This window comes from Cyprinus carpio, chromosome A18 (assembly GCF_018340385.1).
Source record: "Cyprinus carpio isolate SPL01 chromosome A18, ASM1834038v1, whole genome shotgun sequence".
In the NCBI taxonomy this organism is placed as follows: Eukaryota; Metazoa; Chordata; class Actinopteri; order Cypriniformes; family Cyprinidae; genus Cyprinus; species Cyprinus carpio.
The window spans coordinates 30094179-30105234 of NC_056589.1; the positions used below are offsets into that span (position 1 = coordinate 30094179).

At 41.4% G+C, this 11056-nt stretch overlaps 1 pseudogene; it reads left to right on the top strand.

Moving 5' to 3' along the window:
• Positions 1 to 371: 371 nt before the first annotated feature.
• Positions 372 to 7141, top strand: LOC122133933 (annotated as a pseudogene).
• The last annotated feature ends 3915 nt before the right edge of the window (positions 7142 to 11056 follow it).

Below are 11056 nucleotides of genomic sequence, written 5' to 3' on the forward strand. Positions count from 1 at the left end.
CCTCTTCCGCAGCTTGCTGAGGGGTGACGGCGCCCGACATCCCAGTGCCGCCCGGGAGGTTTCGTGTGTGTGTGTGTGTGTGTGTGCAGAGAGAGAGAATACTCCTAAGGTGATAGGCATGTCGAGTTCGACGGGTGTAGGAGCCGCAGTCTCATATCACTTCTCCAGCGACCAGTTCACAGCACACAACCTTATTTTGGACGTGCGCACCCACTCTCACACGGCCTGCGGAAGGGACGAGGAGCTAGGTGATTGTCTTTTTTATTTGTTTTGGATTTTGCCAGCGAGAAAGTGTAGGTTGTGCTGGGTCTTAGGTGTGCATTTGTTGACTGAACTTTGAGTGCATGAGATAACTCTCGCAGTAAGAAGGTATGAACTTGCTACAGACAGGAGCTGCCTGGAATGGCAAACTTCTCAGAAACACTGCGGAAACTCAGTTTGATCAAAATGTCCTGAGGTAAGAAGAGTGTAGTTTGCGGTTTAGGAGAGTCTTTCATAGAGAAATTAAATAAAGAAACAAAAGAGGATTGTGAGGTTTAGTGTGCAGCATTAGATAGAGCAGTTATGCGTGGAGAAAAATTACTTTTTAAAGGCTTGCCTTATATCTGTGAGCGCGTTCTGTGTCTGCGTGTAGTGTTTAGTGTGGGTGCGGGACAAAAACACAGCTCAAACTGTGCAAAATAGATAATGAATCTATTTTTGAAGAGCCTTTAAAAAAAATAGAAGCATTTTACTAGCATAAATTTTAATACAAGGAGAAACTTTATTGGTGCTCTTCAAATGGGATGTGATGTGTCTTCACAAGTGTGTGAGTGTTTTTTGCTCATCACTGCACTGGAATGTAATTCAAGACAGGAGTAATTTCTCTGCCACCATATGTTTGTGTGTGGAAATGCTTGTTTTCAATCTAAAGAGCCAATGTGAAAGACACATTTCATTATAGACAAATCACTGAAAGATTTTTGTTAATGGGACACCAGGAGTCAAACTGTGTTCTTTTTCGAGAGTTTGTATCCCAAATCCGGTCTCTGTCTTTGTGCTAATTGGGGACGAGTTAGTTGTCCCAAAGATGGACTAGACCCACCGTGTCTGGGCGGGCAAACACGTTTAATGGCACAAGTTGGGGCGTGAAAGCTGTGTTGGGGGGTGTGTGTGTGTGGTGTGAACTACTGACTTCATTAAGCTCATGTTGATCAGTCAACTTGTTGTGTTGCATGGCGAACAAAGCCCTCCTTTGATGGATGGAGATCTGACAGGCAAAACCTTGTGTTGTAGGAGATCAACCGCTTGACACATAAATGTTTTGCCCAAAAAAACCGCTGATGCGTTTCTTTCTTCATATACTTGCCACATCATTATTCTATGTAGTTTGTGGGCCACCAGTAAGAAACCCTAACTTGTAAGAAAAAACCTTATGTGTAAAAACTATATATTTGGCTGATATTTGGGCCATTTCTGGTTATAAAAAAACGTATCAGTCATGAGTTTACATGTGTGAATCTCTGGGACCAAAGTGTGACCAATATTACATCAATCAATAAAGAGTAAAACTTGTGAGAATTGTTAAAGAAATGGTATTATTTCTTTAAACAAAAATCCAAAGATAAGCTGTTTTATCATTGCCGTAGGGATTTTCACAAAACAGTCGCACCATCACCCATAAAGCTTTATATAATTAAACTGTTGAAATTTCATATATCAGTACAAACATTTTTCACAGGTATTTGTCCTAAAAAGGGATGTAATGAAAACAGTAATGAGTAGAGGCGTTCGGAAAATGAAACAACACATAAGCCAGCATAATAAACCAGTGTGATATATATTCGAAATTAACCACGTCAGAAGGTGCTCTTTGAATGTAACCTATGGCCTGAAATCATGGTAGTTTGGGGAAAATTTTTTGTGCTTGTCTAAGGGCCGCTCATGAATATAACTAATGTACAGTACATTGGGAAGTTTGTGCATTTTGCACTGAGCGCTCATCTCCTTTGTGTGTGGAGAGTCCCACTGGCCCTTGGCAAAGGGTGACAGTTTGGAGCGTAAAATAGTTATGATGCTGTTATACTTGGCCTTGTTGTCCGTGTGGTGTTTCAACAATATCGAAACGGACTGTTGATATTGAGGCTAAAGTGACATTAATTAATCAGTATCTACAGAGAATATTTCTGATTAGTTTCTTTATTTGGCTTGTTTATTTAGCCTCTGAGTTTGCATAGAAAATTATCAGTAATTCCAATGATAGCATAACATAAAAAAAAAGTGAAAATTTTTGAAAATGAGTCTATATCTGGTGTCTCTCTTTTGAGAGCTACGAAAAACTGATGATCATGTTTATTCTCCAGCATGAGAAAAATACAGAGTGTGTGTGTGTCTCTCTCTCGATATAGATACTTAAACACACACACACACACCACACCACACACACACACCACACACACACCCACACACCACACAGCACATTACACATATATATGTAGAAAAACAAACGGCACACCACCCACACAACCACACACACAAGTGGTATTTATAAATTAAACAGTATCGAAACTGTTGCATATTGGGATAGAAGAACGGGCTATTTGTGATGAATAAATGTGTGGACTGAATTAAAAGCTCAGTGACACTTGTTACGGTATATGTTTGACAGGCTGTTTGCTGCCGTGTGGTGAACTGCAACTGTGACAGTTTCAAACTGGTAAAACTGAGCGGGCGTCTCTGTGAGCACTGCAGGCACGGCTGGGTTCCCGTGGTGAGTTATCACATTCTGAACAATATTACATTTCACACAAAACTTTCACACAACTTGAGACCACAGTTAACACTCGTGACTGTTGGCTCTTTCTCTCCCTTTGAACTCGTTTGTCTCTTCTCCTCTTGAAACAGCCACTTTAAAGGAAATATTCCTGGGTTCAATCCAAGTTAAGCTCAACTGATAAATTATGTTGATTTTTCTTAAAAAAAAGAAATTGTGTTATACGGAATGAAGGCATAATTATATCGACAAGACCGTACATGTTAAGATGCATTTTATCTATTTGGGTAAAAATGCTTACTAACACTTTTTTTTTTTGGTAAGAATTTATATTCAATTTTACAAACTGGTTTCCATGACAATTTAATGCCTAAAACAACCCATCAAAATTATGAGCTCAAACAACACAGCTTTCCAACAGAAGATCTGAAGTACTTTATAGAAAATAAGCTTCCACATTTCTGCGTTTTAAATCCGTCAAAGAATTTACCCACATTTATTTCCAGAGTAAATGCCTCGTAATGTTTTTGTGCTTTTCTTTAAATGAAAAATATTTTGTGGTGATGAATCAGCATTCTTTCAATTGGTTTATTAAAATAATAAATAATAAATAAATCAAATATTTGTAATACTAAATCAGTCTAAATTAATTATGCCTTTCTTTTTTGCTGTAATCATTATTTTTCATAGATCATTTACAATATTGTCTGTAATTTCTCATCCACAAAAGCAAATCAATTAGAACACTTTTATTACAATGCGTATGCAACATGAGAATTCTTCTAAAACTGATAAAAAATGCACACTTAAAGTTACTTAAAAAAAAACAACAACAGATACACACATTCGACATGAATGACAGAAGTGTTTTCATGAAACATATAAAGATTCTTTGCTGATTTCTGCATATAAAACCAGTGTCTGTGTTTGCTGAATTGCAGCTCTGAGTAAGCTGAAGGTTCATCACATGTACCAAGAAGCCAGGTGGAGATTGTTCACAGAAGCAATGTGGTATTTGATATCTGTATTCTGAGTGCTTTATGGGACGACTGCAGGCAATTCCAGTGCGTCTCAAGATCCTTGTTGGACCGACTCTTCAGTGGTCTTAAGCAGGAGGAGGTTATTCAGAGTCCTAAATGCCTGGACTGGACTCTCCAGGACTACATCCGTGGTTACCGTCCTTCAGGTGAGCTGCTGCTGATCCTTTTGCTCGACTCACACTGACCCGACATGCAGAAAACCACACTTCAATTTGAGATGGATAATTACAGTTTTGTCACACTTTTCCTCAGTGGTGAGCCACTGAGATTTCTTAGTTGTATTTGCTTATCAGGTATTCAGGTGGTGAATTAAATTTCAGGGTAGTTCCTCTAGTGGATAATGTAAAGTTAAAGCCTCTTCAGACCTCCAGATGAATGCTGTATGATGAAATATTTATTCAGGTTTCAACATGAAGCTGCTGCATGACTTTCAAAGCCTGCTGGCCACTCAAGAGGAATTACAGGGCGGACTGAACGACTTGCCTGACTCCCCTCTGATCTCTCCCCTGCCCCTCAACACTTTGACAGGGAAACCTGCATCATCTAAATGAAGAAAAATTACACTCCAGAATGAATTGCTTTGCTGCAGTAATTAGACCTCTCAAGTCCACATGCATTAGATGTATGGATGACTTGTTATTTAGTAACTCTGTCAATCTGTCAGAAGTTATGTAGTATTTTAGGACCCAGGTGTAGAACAGTTGTTAGTTTAGAATTGATAATGCAAATGATATTCCTTGTGTGTATGTGTCTAGGGATGTGGCTGGTAAAGTATTGGACCGCTGGGCCATAATGACCTTTGAAGAGGAGATCGTTACGCTGCAGCAATTCCTGCGCTTCGGAGAGACCAAAGTCCATCGTGGAACGCTCATGGCATTGCAGGATAAAGAGGGACAGGCAGTTGTAGTTCCAACCACAAGGACCAATTTCTGACATCCGCAGTTTCATTGAAAGCAGTAACGCAGCGGCCTGTGAGTCTGCCGGCTAAAGCTGAAGCACCCGGTTCCAGTAAACGGACACCATTTTGAAAACGCTTGTGAACAGTATGGCCCCTCATGCTGCCACTGCAACTACTGAATTCTGTTCCGACACCATTGCTGAGCTCCAGTACCGATTCTAGCCACCAGGAGGCACAGACGAGACATGAGACACCCGAAGTGAGCTGTGAAGGTGCTGGCCCATTCGACTCAGGCCCCATAAGATCAGAGGTGCTGCTGGACACCGAATCTCCAAAGATGGAGTCAGAAGAGTTTAACATGAGTGGAAACTCATCTCCCTCCACGCCTTGCACGCCCTCCATCACTTCTGAAATCACACACATGTCTCCTGAGAACAAGATGCGGTGTGCAGAGAAGAGCGGATCCTTGAAGAAGGGCCGTGTGTTCTGCAGTGCCTGTGAGAAGACCTTCTATGATAAAGGCACGTTGAAAATACACTATAATGCTGTTCATCTGAAGATCAAACACAAGTGCACCATCGAGGGGCTGCAACATGGTCTTCAGCTCCTTACGCAGTCGGAACAGGCACAGTGCTAATCCGAACCCGCGGCTGCACATGCCCATGAACCGCAATAATCGTGACAAGGACCTGCGGGGTGGTCTGAGCCCGAGGCAGGAGGATGGAGCCAAGGGTGAGAAGAGAGATTTTGCTGCCATCCCAGAAAGCAGGACGGTCTCAAGTTTCATCATCCGCAACTCAGAGCACAAGCTCCATGGCTCTTTATCCAGCATGATGCCAGAGTGGCATCCTCTTTCCCAATCTAAAGACTGTACAGCTGTGCTTCCCTTTTATCGAAGCCTGGTGACCCCAGCCGAGCTGGCTCATACACCAGGCAGCCTGCCCTCTCTCCCGCTTCTGTCTTCCTCAGTGCCTGTGAGCACCTGTCACATGCAGACCGGCTCGGAGCCGGTGCCCAAAAAGAAGTCTAGAAAGTCCAGCATGCCTATCAAAATCGAGAAGGATGAGCTGGCAGCAGAGGGCGTGTCCGAGGAGGAGACTCCAGCCCTCAGCCCCTGTACAGACACAGAAAAGTGTGACGTTAGCAGCATGGGGCAAGAACATGTGGACTGTGGCTTTCGATCCGGCCCTGACTCACAGGACAAAGAATGGGAGAAACTGACTCAGGGTGAAAGTCGTATCGTTTCACTGTCGTCTACTTCTTTCTTTCACACTAAACAGAATGATGAAAAAGAAAGGGAGTCATCAAAATGTGAAGAACCAGCATGCAGTTCGCAGCCAGACCAGCCCTGTGGCCACCGACCTGCCCATTTCACACACATGAGTGAAAACTGTGCAGATGGCTGTAGCGACCCAGAGACCATATGTCCAGATGATAAAGACGAGCAGGCGCACCCATGCCAGATCTGCAGTAAGACATTTAAAAACGCTTACAGTGTCAAAATGCATTATCGAAATGTGCACTTAAAGGAGATGCACATGTGCACTGTGGATGGCTGCAATGCTGCTTTTCCATCCCGTCGCAGCAGAGACAGGTAAGATGGTTAGCCTTGAGGGAAATTAATGTGTGTGTAATATGTTACACCAAGCAGTTTTTTAAAAGCACATGACATATTGTTGTATTAGGACTAAGAGTTTGAGGATTGCCTTAATAAATACATGAAGGGTTAAAAAAAAAAAGCATGTTGGTATTCTCTTCCAAAATTTTTGCTTTTAATTCTCTAGACACAGTGCAAACCTGAATCTGCACCACAGGCTGTTGACCAAAGATCATTCAGGAACATCTTCTCTCCGCAGAGAGCATCCAGACCTCCTTCACAAAGAGCCCCTCAGCCAGTTGTCTGTCATCCTCAAAGAGAGTCACCGGACAGGTCTCGTCTACCCCATGAGTAAATCGCTAGAGAGAGCATCTGAGCTAGTAGAGGGCACTGTGGAGAATGAAGCAGTACTGGACCTGAGCACCAGAGCAAGTGCCCATTCTTCCTGGGACTCAGACATGGGCAGTGAGGAAGGGTTCCCTCTAGAGGACAGTGAAGAGAGCTGTGACGGGCTGAGCATTGGAACGGCCGCGTCTCCACCGTGCCTCAGTCAGCAGACAAATGGCTCATCACCCATCACCTGCCATCTCTGTCAGAAAGTTTACAGCACAAAGGCACATTCAGGGCTCATTACAAAACGGTGCACCTTCGCCTTCTACACAAGTGCAAAGTTCCAGGGTGTGACACTACATTCTCCTCTGTTCGGAGTCGCAACAGACACAGTCAGAATCCAAATCTACACCGCAATCTTGCAATGAATACCTCCATGAATCAAGAGTAGGGCACACACTCAGAGCCATATCTCTTATATATACATAGTCAAAGATTTACTTCTTACAATATGGGTTCAATAGCACTCCCGCTTTTTGTACTGCACAATCAAAGCACAACTGGAAGGACACAATCATATTTATAATAAACCCAATGTCATTTATCTTTTTAATGTTGAGAAATGTTTTTCATCTCTAATGTAATATCTACTTGACAAACATTCCTTTTATTTATTCATTTTTTAAGAGCAGGACAGATGCCTAGAAAAATGACTGAAGAAATGACAGAGCAAAAGATCAAAGAAACAGAGATGCTCTCCACACGAGACACATGAGAAAGCACATACAGAATCATTTTAATCAATTTAAGAGATCCTTTAAACAATCAGTGCTGTTATACAGTATGTTAAGCCCCTCATTCTTTATCCAAAGCCACATAACAATCATGTATTGTTTCCCTTCTCTGCACTTATTCATTGAGGGAACAGTCCTATCCGTCCTCAGCATGAGACAGAGACAGAACATTGATACAGCATGACAGAGTCAACAGCAGATGAGAGAGTGATTGTTAGAAAGAGTGTGTGAGCACTACTGAATGTTGGTGAGAGAGTGATGAGGAGCACGAGCCATTTGAAGGTGCAGGACTCACGTTATCATGTGCTGCAATGAATTTTCTGATAGTATATTTGAGTTTGCTTGCTATTCAGATTTGTTTTGTCACAAAAGATTCAGTAAAGTTGATAGATTGTGTTGCTGTTTCAATCGATATGCTGTTTAAAGAGGCCGTTGTGGTCCTGTTGAGTAAGTTATTGTGTGTACATTTTATTTTCAGGGGGCCAAACACCTGCAGTTTTTAATCATTTTCATATTCTTCTTGTGTTGGGGGATTCTGTGATGTCCCTGTAACAAATTTGGCTTCTGTCTCTTAAACTTTATAGCAGCAAACAGTTCAATCTTCAATTTCTTTTGCTTGTAACTGTTCAACTATGCGGCATAGTACTACATTTTTGTGATAATGTTTATTTGGCAGGATTCACTTTGTCTTCACACTGTCTTCTTGTCGTGAAAATCTGTCTCATTGTCTTAGTTATTTAAGTATGAATTCATTGCATCTCAATCATTTTGACGTTTAAATTAATGTCCTATTGAATTGACTTGCCACTGTTGTGCTTGGCCCCTTCATTGCTGCTTTCAGCTATATTGCCATAGTTGTTATTCATGTGGAGACCAAAGATTCTTAATCCAGGACAGTGTAAAGCAGCATGAACAACATAAGCATCAGACTGCACACATGGACACACCAGGGTCTTTGTGAATGCTGTAATGCACACATATGAAAGATTCAGTTAAGATTCAGTTTTCTAACACATTTTCATCAGTTTTAAAGTAATGTTGCTATATAATATGTTTTAATATTAGTACAGTCAAAGGATTGTACCACTGAAGGCTTACGCTGAGGATATACTGATGCATATAAAGCTGTCTGTGAATCAGAGCTGAACGAATCGAGTCTTACACTGGTTGAGCGATGAGGTTCCCACAAGCACACACAAACCTGTGGACATTTATTCTTTTAGCTATGTTTTATGTGTAAAATCTTTTGTAACCTGCCCACCACCAGAAGTGTATAATGAAATGTGATGAGAAGGGTTATCAGGATTCTAATACCATCCTAACCCACAATCATTTATTTGTGTTCAATAATATAATTTTGTCTGTGTTAATAAACAGTTATTTAAAAATATCAGTAAACGTATACTTTTATACATATACATATAGTCAAGCAGGGGGAAGAAATAAAATATACTTTTTTTCTTGTTCTTTTCCGAGCTAAGTGTGGTTTGACAGTCATATAATGACAAACATAGCATTCACAATCTTAAGTTTGACAAGGTCTGTGTTTCTTAGCCTGACATCAGACAAGATGTCTGTTTCTCAGACATTTGAGAAGAAGCTGTGACCTCGTTGACCAAACATTTATGTATTTTTCAAACTTTTTTCATCTAAAGCAACATACAGTTTTGTTTTGTGTGTGTATTTGTCATTTGCCCAGCTTACGCTGGGTTCAGATATGACATACCTCATATATGACATACCTGTGATTAGGTTCAGAGTACAGGGCATAAAAAACAGACAGTATGTAAATGAAATTAAGTATAAAAAAAGAAGTATACATATGGCATACAATGTTAAATTGTCTCTAGCCACATGCCACCTCTCAGGTCAACATGCACACTCTTTTGAATTGGATGAGGAACTGGAAATAAGCTGAAGTTCATTATGACTGTGATCGTGGATCATGAGCGTGAGATGAACAGAACTTCTGTTGAATTGTGTTCTCAGCACAAATCTCACATCAGGTCAAGTTGTCACATGTGTTAAAATGTTAGAAAAGTATACAGTTGATTAATTAGAATACTTTTGGCCAAAACAATTACTATCTTCTGGCATTTCCCACCCATCTTGTGTAACTGCTGTATGTGTGTGCATGTACTTATCTTACTTTATCAATTTATTTTTCTTTTTATGTAAAAAAAAAAAAAAAAAAATTACAAATTCTGCTGTTCAATTAATTTACAAACAAAGCATAGTTCAAAGCAGGATTTTCAAAGGAATTTAATATAACCAGGAAGTATGACCATATTAGCATGGTTCTGTCAACTCTGCACTGGCTCCCTACAGAATCAGAATCAGAATCAGAAAGAGCTTTATGGCCAAGTATGCTTGCGCATACAAGGAATTTGTTTTAGTGACATAAACTTCCAGTACACAAAAGACAACAACACACAGTCAAAAAAATAAAAAATAAAAAACCATTTGCAGATAAATAAGTGTATAAACAATTGTGCTATAAATGATAATGGAATTGGATTGAGTAAGATGCAGGGATGTACTAGGATGAAGGGGTAACAAATAAATATAAGGATATTGCACATTTTTATTGTATAAGTGGGGAACATTTAACTGTTCATGAGGTAGATTGCCTGGGGGAAGAAACTGTTCTTGTGCCTGACTGTCCTGGTATTTGCGGCTCTGAAGCGCCGGCCAGATGGCAAGAGTTCAAAGATGGGGTAACTTGGGTGTGAGGGATCCAGAGTGATTTTCTGAGCCCTTTTCCTCACTCTGGATGTATACAGTTCTTGAAGGGTGGGCAGGGGAGTACCAATAATCCTTTCAGCAGTCCGAACCGTTCTCTGTAGTCTTCTGATGTCTGATTTTGTAGCTGAACCAAACCACACAGTTATTGAAGTGCACAGGACAGACTCAATGACGGCTGAGTAGAACTGTTTCAGCAGCTCCTGTGGCAGGTTAAACTTCCTCAGCTGGCGAAGGAAGTACAGCCTTTGTTGGGCCTTTTTAACAATGGAGTCAATGTGATTGTCCCACTTCAGGTCCTGAGAGATGGTGGTTCCCAGGAATCTGAATGACTCCACTGCAGCCACAGTGCTGTTCATGATGGTGAGTGGGGGGAGTGCAGGGGGGTTTCTTCTGAAGTCCACGATCATCTCCACTGTTTTGAGCGTGTTCAGCTCCAGGTTGTTAAGACTGCACCAGACAGCCAGCTGCTCAACCTCTTGTCTGTAAGCAGACTCGTCACCGTCCTGGATGAGACCGATGAGTGTGGTGTCGTCTGCAAACTTCAGGAGCTTGACAAAGGGGTCTTTTGAGGTGCAGTCGTTGGTGTACAGCGAGAAGAGCAGGGGGGAGAGAACACATCCCTGAGGGGCACCAGTGTTGGTGGAGCAGCTGTTGGACATGAATTTCCCCAGTCTCACTAGCTGTTGCCTATCTGTCAGAAAGCTGGTGATCCACTGACAGATAGAACTAGGAACAGAGAGCTGGGTCAGTTTGGTCTGGAGGACTGTTGGGATGATGGTGTTGAAAGCCGAACTGAAGTCCACAAACAGGATCCTCACATAAGTCCCTGTTTTGTCCAGATGTTGCAGGATGAAGTGCAATCCCATGTTGATTGCATCATCCACAGACCTGTTTGCTCGG